This window comes from Canis lupus, chromosome 8, assembly GCF_003254725.2.
Source record: "Canis lupus dingo isolate Sandy chromosome 8, ASM325472v2, whole genome shotgun sequence".
Lineage (NCBI taxonomy): Eukaryota > Metazoa > Chordata > Mammalia > Carnivora > Canidae > Canis > Canis lupus.
In genome coordinates, this window is record NC_064250.1 from 14,663,524 (window position 1) to 14,673,808 (window position 10,285).

Genomic DNA, 10,285 nt, shown 5'->3' on the forward strand with positions numbered 1-10,285 from the left:
GATTTTATTAGTTGTATTTGTGATAACTGTGCTCTGTGCTGATTGTTTTCAGGATACTTTTATACAATTAACATTTAGAACAATTAGATACTTTAAAATTACATGAAATCCTAAAATCAGTTTAAGTGGTATTTTCCGTCAGATATATTTGGATTTGTCAGGTAGCTGGTATTTATCAAACACTCAAATTCATAAAGTGTGTATGTATTGAAATTGTAGTCTCCTTTTCCCGAGAAGAAAGACGATTGGACTTTGAAGGAAATGACATACCTTTCCGATGGGTCCTGCACAGAACTACTTTGTCAGACCCCTTCCAGACAACCTGGGAGCTGAGGGTGGCTCTGTCCTTCAGTTCTTCTCTGGTAAGCAACGGATTGTAGCAGTCTTGCCGGGTGGTTACAAAAGACAGCTTTCTCTGTTGCATCAACTAACAAAAGATGGTTATTTTAAACATGTGCTGTGGACTGCTTAATAAAATCCCCGCTTTATATGGTTGTAGGTCATTGTGCAAACATGCTCTATGTAGGACTGAGTGCAATGTATATTTCTGAAAGAGCAGCTGCCTCTCTTTTCAGCTGACCTGATATTGATTCATCGTCCTTGCTGGATTCAATGGCCTGCTTAGTGGCATCGGAACATGGGCTCGATGCCTGTTGGCAGCTTCAGCTGTCTGGGTGCCTTTCAGTTTTATCCCTTTGATTGTAGAGCAGTTTTGTGTTATTGATAAATTACAGGTATGGTACTCAGAGGGAGGAAAGGGGCAGCTCGGAGTGAATGGCGGTGCCCTTGGGTATGACGCTCACTTGGACTCATCCATTAGACAATCCTATGTAGTGAAAGGTGTGTTTATGGGATTAATTATTAATCACATAACAGGATAGGAGTTACTTGATGGCTAATTATAACAGTGGATGAGCACATAAAAATCATCATAATAAACAATATCATCCCTGTAGGACCCTTCACATGAAATCAGTCCTGCCAGACAAATAATAGTTATTTACATAACATGGAATATTAAAAAAATAGACCCTAAAAAACCGGCAACCACCAAATAAGCAAAATGGAAGCTAATAAAAATTAGTACCTTAAAAAAAAATCACTGCAAGCTATGTTTTCTGTAATTATACCAAGCCCTAGAGTTTTAACCATGTAATAGTAATTTTTCCGTGTTTTTGCCGTTATTGTCCTTTTGATTTACTTAACTATGTCTAACTTGAACAAACAATGTTAAGTGGGGAAACAGATGCGATTAAATAGCCTGTAATTATGTTTTTAGTCAACTGCTACCATCACAGACTCCTCCTGCTACTCGGACCAGAAAAAAAGTGACCTAACTGATTTCACCAACTGCTTTGCCAGGCCCTGATGCAGAATAGATGGCCTTATTAAGCAATCAAAAAATCAGCCATTACAGAGGAATGGTAATCAGCAGTGTTTATACAGCTCACACGCTAGCCCCACAATACACAATCAGGACCATGAATTCTGCTAATTGGGTACCTTCTGCGTCCAGAGGTGCCTGCAAAGGGAAACAAAAGGGACTCGAAAATTAGTGTTTGTAGCAATTAGTTTCTGTCTAAAGGCTTAGCCCAGTTCAGGGAAACCATGATTCAAACAGGGATTATTATAGCAACTTTGGTATTTAAATGTCTTCTGCCATTATTTGAGATAGGATTTAGCTTGGCGAAACTAATGCAGAATCGTCCTCTTTTTTTTATTTACTTAAAATGATTTTTGTTTTGAACTTCTCAAAAATCAAAAACCATTAAGCCATTTGCTGCTTTAAATTTTCTGGCATTCAGTGTTTTGTTGTTGGTGTTGTTGTTTTTTTTAAACCTATGATCTTGCTCAAGACCAGTTGAAAAGACTGTTAAATACATGTATTGTTGGGGAGCTCCGTTCAGAGGAATAATACAGTGGAGTTTGTTGTGCCATTATTTCACTCAGAATGCTCTGTAGTTTAGTGGGGGAAATACAGGGTATAATTCTTGGTGGAGGAAAAAAGGACAGCAAGTGTTTTATTTATAAATATATGTACAAATTCCCATTCTAAGTAATAGCACTAAACTAGTCCAGGAGGAGAATGTAGGTTCTCTGTGTATATTTTATCTGAGTAAACTAGCAGGGCATTTCCAAATGAGCTCCACTGAAAGCCCAATGGATTTTTATAAAATTCATTACAAAAAGCCTTTTGCCCTTTCTTCCCTTTTAGTCTTTAGCATTTCTGATGTAATAATCAGATAGACAAATCTCTGTGCTTTGCTTCTGTCATTATAGACTCCCTGCTGGAGATGCTAAAAGGGCAAATTAACAGTAGCACAATTCAAGGGACCTCTTCACCTCCCATGGAAAGCATCAGCTGCAGGTTCTTGCTTTCTTGAAGCTCTCCACATGGTTGCAGAAGGATCATAACGACAACGACGACGAAAACAACAACAACGAAAGATAAGGAGAGGAAAGGAAAAACCTTATGATTAAGAAGACTGAGGAAATATTTGATGTTTCGTTTTCTGTGATTTATTTTTTTAACTTTAGATTTTTAAAAAGATTTTATTTATTTATTCATGAGAGACACAGAGAGAGGCAGAGACATAAGCAGAGGGAGAAGCAGGCTCCCTGTGGGGAGCCTGATGTAGGACTCGATTCAGGACCCAGGGATCACCACCTGAGCCAAAGGCAGATGCTCAGCCCCGAGCCACCCAGGTGCCCTCCTTCTCCATGATTTGAAGGCTATATGAGCAAATGACAGTTTGTCTTTTTAAAATTTATTAATAATTTGCTCTCTTTAATTACTTAAATGACGGTTAATCAATGTGTCAATAAGTATAGTACAATTTTTATTATTAACACCAAATTTTACACTATTGAGACAGAAATTCTAGAAAGAATCATTGGTACTTTGGAGACAATCAGAATGATAAGTGTGATAGTTTTAGAGACACTGTGACAACATTTTACTCCTGACTGATTACATTACATATTGATATTAGTGAGCATCAGTATGTAGTGCAATCAGTCAGGAGAAAATGAGTGAAATGTGAACTAATGAGAGCTAATTGTATCATATAATAGCAAGGACACAGAATTCTATCAATTAAATTAGTTTGAGATGAAACAAATATGAATATAATAATGTTTATAATAATGAGGCAATTAGAGCTAATGAAATAAATGTTAATAAAGAGTAGGATCCCTAGCCCATTTCTGCCCTTCTCCTCCTGATTCCTTTAAACTTTGGGTTTTGTTATATTCACTGGATCCTTTTCAGTCATTGATGCTCTGTGTTGGAGACGATGGGATGGAAAATATAAATCTTCACAGTCTTCATGTTTCTTGATCTCACTCTTTCAGAAGGCTCCTCATGGTCTGGCACACTTCTTGCCAAGGTACTCATCCCTGATGAATAAATCATGTCTTGTTCCAAGGTACTTTTGCTTTCATCTGCTGTCTTTTCTTGATCTGGGATAGAAAACTGGCACTTGTCATAAGTGTGGATCTTTTCCTTCTCCGTATATTGGAGAGCTGACGGCCCAGGTCCATTGCTTCTCCATTGTGTAATCCAACTGGATTCTGCTTAGTAGCTGCTTCCGTGGTGTCCTTACATCTTTGACATCCATTCCACTTAATTCCCTGATATAAAGAGTCACAACTGTGATGGCAAAGCCAGTTTCTTAGATACCTGGTTGAGAATGTACTCTCTTGGAGAAAATATACGCATTATCTCACAGGAGATGATTTTGGAGACCTAACTTTAGTATGGTAGATTATTGGCATTCGTGAAAATTTTAAATTTTTAAAAGATTTTATTTATTCATGAGAGACACAGAGAGAGGCAAAGACATAGGCAGAGGGAGAAGCAGGCTCCCTGTTGGGTACCTGATGTAGGACTCGATCCCAGGACCCAGGGATCACCACCAGACTCATATTCTGTATTGCAATTTAGATTTGAGCCTAATATTCTATATTGCTGAGCACCTCATAGAGCAGTTCCTCACTGGGGAAGATGAAGCAGCAGTATATTTTCATCAACTTGGAAACTCATCCATTTAGCTAAAAAGACTATCTCCGAAGGATTTATACAAATTAATGGATTAAGAAAAAAGTACTTTTTTGTGTTTGGCTATTATGTTATGAAGATTGCATGAGTAATTAAAGGGACAAATTTTAGATTTTAGAAATTTCCACTTGATTATTTGGATATTACTTTGGGTATTGCACTTGTAGTTGTCCTCAGTTTAGGCTAGGGCTAGTTAGTGTTGATGAATGATATTTGACTTCAAAGTTGGTAGAACTTTGTGCTGTGAAAGTTTCAACCAACTTTCTCATTTGGCTACCATGGTTGTTGTTGTTTTTTTTTTTTTATCATGCATATCATGCGTGTTTTTGCTTTTGTTTTTGTATCACGTTAAAAAGACATCAGAATGAGCCGTGAGTTAATGTTTCACTTGTAAAAGGTTATGGATTACCCTCAGCTGGTTTCTCAGGCTGACACAGTGTTCATGATTAGAAGAATGAAAACAAACATGAATTGAAAATGTCACTAACCTTTATTGGGCCCTGAGAATCCCAGAGCCTGCATGACAGGAGGTTTTCCTGTTTTCAACAGTATAAAGAAGATTGAAACAAAACAGCACGGATCTTGGCTATTTACATCTTTTAATGAATGCTCTTCACGTTTGGGTTCCTTTGTCCGTCTCCCAGTTTTCAAGGGTTTAGCTGTGAAAAGTGTGGATGGTATCACATACTCTTCTAAACCACGGAGCAGACATCTGTCTAGGATGCTTTTTCCTCCAAATTATGCTCAGTGTAAAGGGCATCTATACAGTTGTGCATGTATAAGGTCACCGATTATCTATTCTCAATGTTCCTCAGTACTGAGTTGGAAAGTATTTTCAGATATACTGTAAGTAAAGCTGTGCGTTTAAGTGCATGTGTGGTGAAGGGATATTTAAGATGAGATCTAACATCTTGCCGTGATGGGCCCATTAGATTTGATTTTGATAGTGCTGTCTTTGAAAACCTTTTGTGATTGGTGAACAAATACATTCATTCACACAGGTCTCAGACCCTCGTTGGACTAGAGGGAAGTAAAACAAACTTAAAACAGTCTGTTTATATGAGCTGTAGAGAGTTTAGAGATTAAACTGTGATCTAGGAGATAGCACATCTGACCAGCTTTCAGTTTCTATTTAGATTCACTGTCATTCTTTCTTTATAGTGACTTGGGATTGGTTGTTCTTGGCCTAAATATGAACAGCCATGCAGTAACTGAAATGTTAGTCTGTTTCTTTCCCCCTTAATTTCTCTTACTCCTGCTGCTTGATATGGCTGTCATACCTTGTGACAAATTGTGCTATACTTTGCACCGATTTTGTAGGTAATTTATTGGAAAATACTCAATAAAGATCACTAGGGAAATCTCAAAATAAAACATATCCCTTCATCTGAACTGTACATATATAGTGGAAGAGAAATTTTAGACTTTTACAAATTCATTTACCCGTTCCTGAAATAAGATGAGTTCTATGGACCCATGCTTAGTCCTAAATACTACTATGTCAAGGTGAACTCTGCTCTATGTGGATTTAAAGACGTTCTTTGGTAGAGTGTAAGTATTTGGGAAACAAATCTGTGCCTTTTTATTCTCACTTTATCTAATTATATATTGTTCTTTTAATACAGAATTTTTTTTGCATTTTAAAAAGTCAAAGGAGGGATCCCTGGGTGGCGTAGCGGTTTGGCGCCTGCCTTTGGCCCAGGGCGCGATCCTGGAGACCCGGGATCGAATCCCACGTCGGGCTCCCGGTGCATGGAGCCTGCTTCTCCCTCTGCCTGTGTCTCTGCCTCATTCTCTCTCTCTCTGTGACTATCACAAATAAATAAAAATTAAAAAAATAAAATAAATTAAAAATAAAAGATCAAAGGATTCTTTTGGCCAGAAAGCATTTCCACTTAAAAATATGGAGCATTTTCTATTTGTATTTAAAAGTAGCCTTAAGGGCAGCCCGGGTGGCTCAGCAGATTGCCGCTGCCTTCAGCCCAGGGCGTGATCCCTGGGTGCCGGGATCGAGTCCCACGTCGGGCTCCCTGCGGAGCCTGCTTCTCCCTCTGCCTGTGTCTCTGCCTCTCTCTCTGTGTGTCTCTTTCTCTCTGTGTCTCTCATGAGTAAATAAATAAAATCTTAAAAAAAAATAAAAGTAGCCTTAGTAAAATTATATCTAATTAATAATGTGATAAGATAAAATGTACCCCCAAAGACTGAGCATTAAGACCAACTTTATTTTTAAGCATGAAGTTAAGAAACTTACTTGATGGGTTGAAAGTTAGTATTTGTGATGTTACTTTTTACTCCAAAGTGATACTTTTGTTATTTCTATTTCATATTCTATTTCATAACAGTAAAGTAGGCTTTTTAAACTCAAAATCATATTTCCCATCTGGAAAAATGTTTAGTTTTTTTTAGATGAGACAAGTTAATCAGGTTTCAATTTAAAGGATAGTAGATCTGGAACTGGGCTCTAGTTTTAACCCTGTGCCTGATGACTTGTGTAAGTTTGAGAGTCACATAAATTTTCTTTATTCAAAATTCTTTTTTATTGGATTGTTTCTCCCCTCAGCCCCCGTAGCAGTCAGAATAGTCTAGGTTATACTGCAGTTATAAAAAAGTCCTAAATCCTAGTAGTTTGAAAAAACAAAGGTTTAATTCTCATTCCCATAGTTAGTAAGGCGCAGTTGCAAGCAGTGTTACGTCATTGTTGTTCTTGCCCTAATACTAGAATGATGGAGCAGCCTCTGTCTGGAACATTGGCCATTGTCAAGGCAGAGGGAAAAGAGAATGTGAGGGAGCACATACTAGTTCTTAACTACTACTAACTAGTTCTAACTACTACTACTTAACTACTAGTTCTTCTACTAACACTATTGGCCGAAGCAGGCCAATCTAGCTTCAAGTATCAGAGAAGTACAATTCCACCGCTTCACTGAAGGAGGAGACACTGCTGCCTATCAATAGCCTTAAGACTACCATATACTCTCCTCATCCACTACCCTACCTTTATTTACTTATCACATTTTAAAATAATATACTGAAAAATTATTAAAATTAGAGAAAACTCCTCACAATCCTATGACCCTTACACATCAAACTTTTATTTTGGGGCACCTGGGTGGCTCTGTTGGTTAGCACCTGCCTTCAGCCCAGGTCAAGATCCCAGGGTCCTGGATGGAGCCCCGCCTTTCAGCTCCCTGCTCAGTGGGGAGCCTGATTGTCCCTCTGCTCCTCCCCCTGCTCCTGCTCTCTCTGGCTCTCTCTCAAATAAATAAATGAAATCTTTAACAACAATGAAAAAAATCATTTTACTTGTTCAAGTTTATATAAATGCCTTGTCAATGTATATAATCTTTATGTAGTTATATTGATTTCTTCCTGTTTGTGTTGGTTAGACAAAGTCACAAATGACTCTAAATGCTTGTGTTATCTAGGAGGTTTGTTTTAAATATTATGTTGTAATGGGTTTCTAACCTCTCTATGGTTATAATATCTTAGTTTTAATTTTGAATAATGAAATTAATATAAAAGAGAAGTTGGAGATAGATGTATAAGATGATAAAATGTATGTGGAATATCTTGAACTACTTTACAGATGATTCCATAGTAGTTAAGAATATCTTCATGGGTATGAGTGTTACAATAGACCCAGATAGTTTTAAAAAGAATCTGATGTGGGCTTGTTTTCCTAAAATTTCAGTTAAATTATATTATTTTCAATATAAAACCTTATATTTAGGTTCTTTTATTTGGAATTGTGGAAGGGGATTACAGGGTTTAATTTCTGCAGGTCAAAAAAAAAAAAAATTTCTGCAGAGTTGTCCAAAGCCAGGATTCTGTGAGGAGTAAAGTCAATGAATGAAAAGGTGCATATATGAGAAATCTTATTGTGTAAAACTTCCAATTTAAAACTTTAATTTTCAAAGTGTGATCATGAAGTGGTACGTAGGCTGATTTTCTTTAGTATTAATGTTTGTAATATTATTCTGCTGAAACCTTTGTTTTTTGTTATGGATAAAACATTTATTTGTGATAGGTAAAATAAAGCTCATTGGGGTCTTATCAGTAGCAATGCCATTTTTTTGCCTTTCAGCTCCTTCTGGAGAAGTTTGAAGTAACACTAATCATGAGTGGGTTTGAGTGGTCCAAGCAACATATACCCAAATGAAGTGGTCTTCGGATGGAAGAAGTCTCTGGAAGTTTGGTAACCATTGATTTGCACATATAAGTGCCCCTTCTTAAGAAAAATTTTAGGTGCTGCGTCCCCAGTACCTAGAACAGTACCTGGTACCTAGCAGACATTTAATAAGTATTTGTTGAACAGGTGAATATCTAAAGGTTGAAGCTAGAAACTTTCCTTACTTCATGCAGAAGCTAAGAGATTTTTGTTTTAGTGTGATACTTTAGTCAGATCAATGTCCAGTGTCAGCATCCTTGGGGAGTCACTGCCCTAGACAAATTTTTGCCTAGAAAGATGTTAAAATGGAAAAATAGGGGCTCCTGTGTGGCTCAGTCAGTTAAATGTCTGCCTTGGGCTCAGGTCATGATCCCAGAGTCCTGGGGTTGAGCCCTGCATCACACTCCCTGTTAAGTGGAGAGCCCGCTTCTCCCTCTCCCTCTGCCACCTCCCTGCATGTACTCTCTCTATTGCTCTCTGTCAAATAAATAAATAAAATATAAATAAATAAATAAATAAACAAACAAACAAACAAAATGAAAAAATAGAGGATTTTCAAGGATAAGTTTGTGCAGTGATAAACAGTCTTTAAAAATATTTCATTGTCCATATCCATTCGGGTGGATATTATTTTAAACACTCACAGAAAATAACAAATGTTGGCAAGAATTTAGAGAAACTGAAACACTTGTTTCAGTTAGTAGAAATATAAAATGGTATAGCCACTGTGGAATATGGTACTGTGATTCCTTTAAAAATTAAACATAGAATTGCCATATGATTAATCAATTCCACTTCTGGGTATATTCCAAAAAAGAATTGAAAGAAGGGACTCAAACAGATAATCTGTACACATATCTTTTTTTAAAGATTTTATTTATTTATTCATGAGAGACACAGGCAGAGAGAGAAGCAAGCTCCCTGCAGGAAGCCCAATGTGGGACTCGATCCTGGGACTCCGGGATCAGGCCCTGAACTAAAGGCAGACGCTCAATTACTGAGCCACCCAGGCATCCCTGTACATATATCTTCATAGGAGCATTATTCATAACAGCTGGAAGATGGAAGCAATCCAAGTGTCCGCTGCTGGGTGAATGGATAAGCAAAATGTGGTATAGACACACAATGGAATACTATTCAGCTTTAAAGAGGAAGGAACTTCTGACACCTGCTGCAACACAGATGAATCTTGAAGACATTATGCTATGTGAAATAAGCCAGTTACAAAAGGATAAATCCCGTATGATTCTCTCATATGAGCTATTAGAATAGTCACATTGATAGAGACAGGAAGTAGAAAGATGAGAGCCGGGTGCTGGGAAAGGCAGGAAGAGAATTATTGTTAAATGGGTACAGAGCTTCATTTTGGGAAGGTGAAGTGGGGGAGATGGGTGGTGGCAAGGGTTGACAGCAACGTGCACGTATTCAATGACACTGAATTGTACACTTAAAATTGTTAAAACGATAGAATGTTGTGTATATTTTTTTCACAATATTTCTTTTCATTGTTAAGTTTGCCACTGACTCCATGTGGGTAAATCCAACAATCAGTTCTTAGTTTTCACCATCCTGGGCCCCACAGTATCATTTGACACAGATGATATTCCCCATTTCTTGAAATACATTCTTCATTGGGTTTCCAATGAATCACAGTGTGTTGGTTTTGTTGTTGTTTCTTTTTGTTCCCTGTCTCACTGGGTAGTCCTTCCCAGTTTTATTTGCCGTGTCATTTTACAGACACTGCATGTTTGAGTGCGCCTTCTCTCTGTGTCTAAACTTGCTCTGTAGGTGGTCTCGTGACTCAAAATATCATCCAAATGCAGATGGCCTAAATTTATATTTTCAGCCTCTGCTTTTCCCTTGATGTTCAGATGCACGTAGATATATTTTTAAAGATTTTTATTTATTTGTTAGAGAGAGAGAGAGAGAGAGAGCACAAGCAGGGGGAGCGGTAGGCAGAGGGAGAAGCTGAGCTGAGCAGAGAGCCCAACGTGGGGCTCCATCCCTGGACCCCAGTGGGATCATGACCTGAGCCGAAGGCAGACGCTTAACCCACT

General features: G+C 37.8%; 1 long non-coding RNA gene across 1 annotated transcript; it reads left to right on the plus strand.

Annotated features, from left to right (window-relative positions):
- The first annotated feature begins 227 nt into the window (after positions 1–227).
- Positions 228–8,113, plus strand: LOC112657724 (uncharacterized). Its single transcript, XR_003135254.3, has 2 exons — positions 228–362; positions 2,281–8,113. It is a non-coding gene; the product is annotated as an uncharacterized LOC112657724 (long non-coding RNA).
- The last annotated feature ends 2,172 nt before the right edge of the window (positions 8,114–10,285 follow it).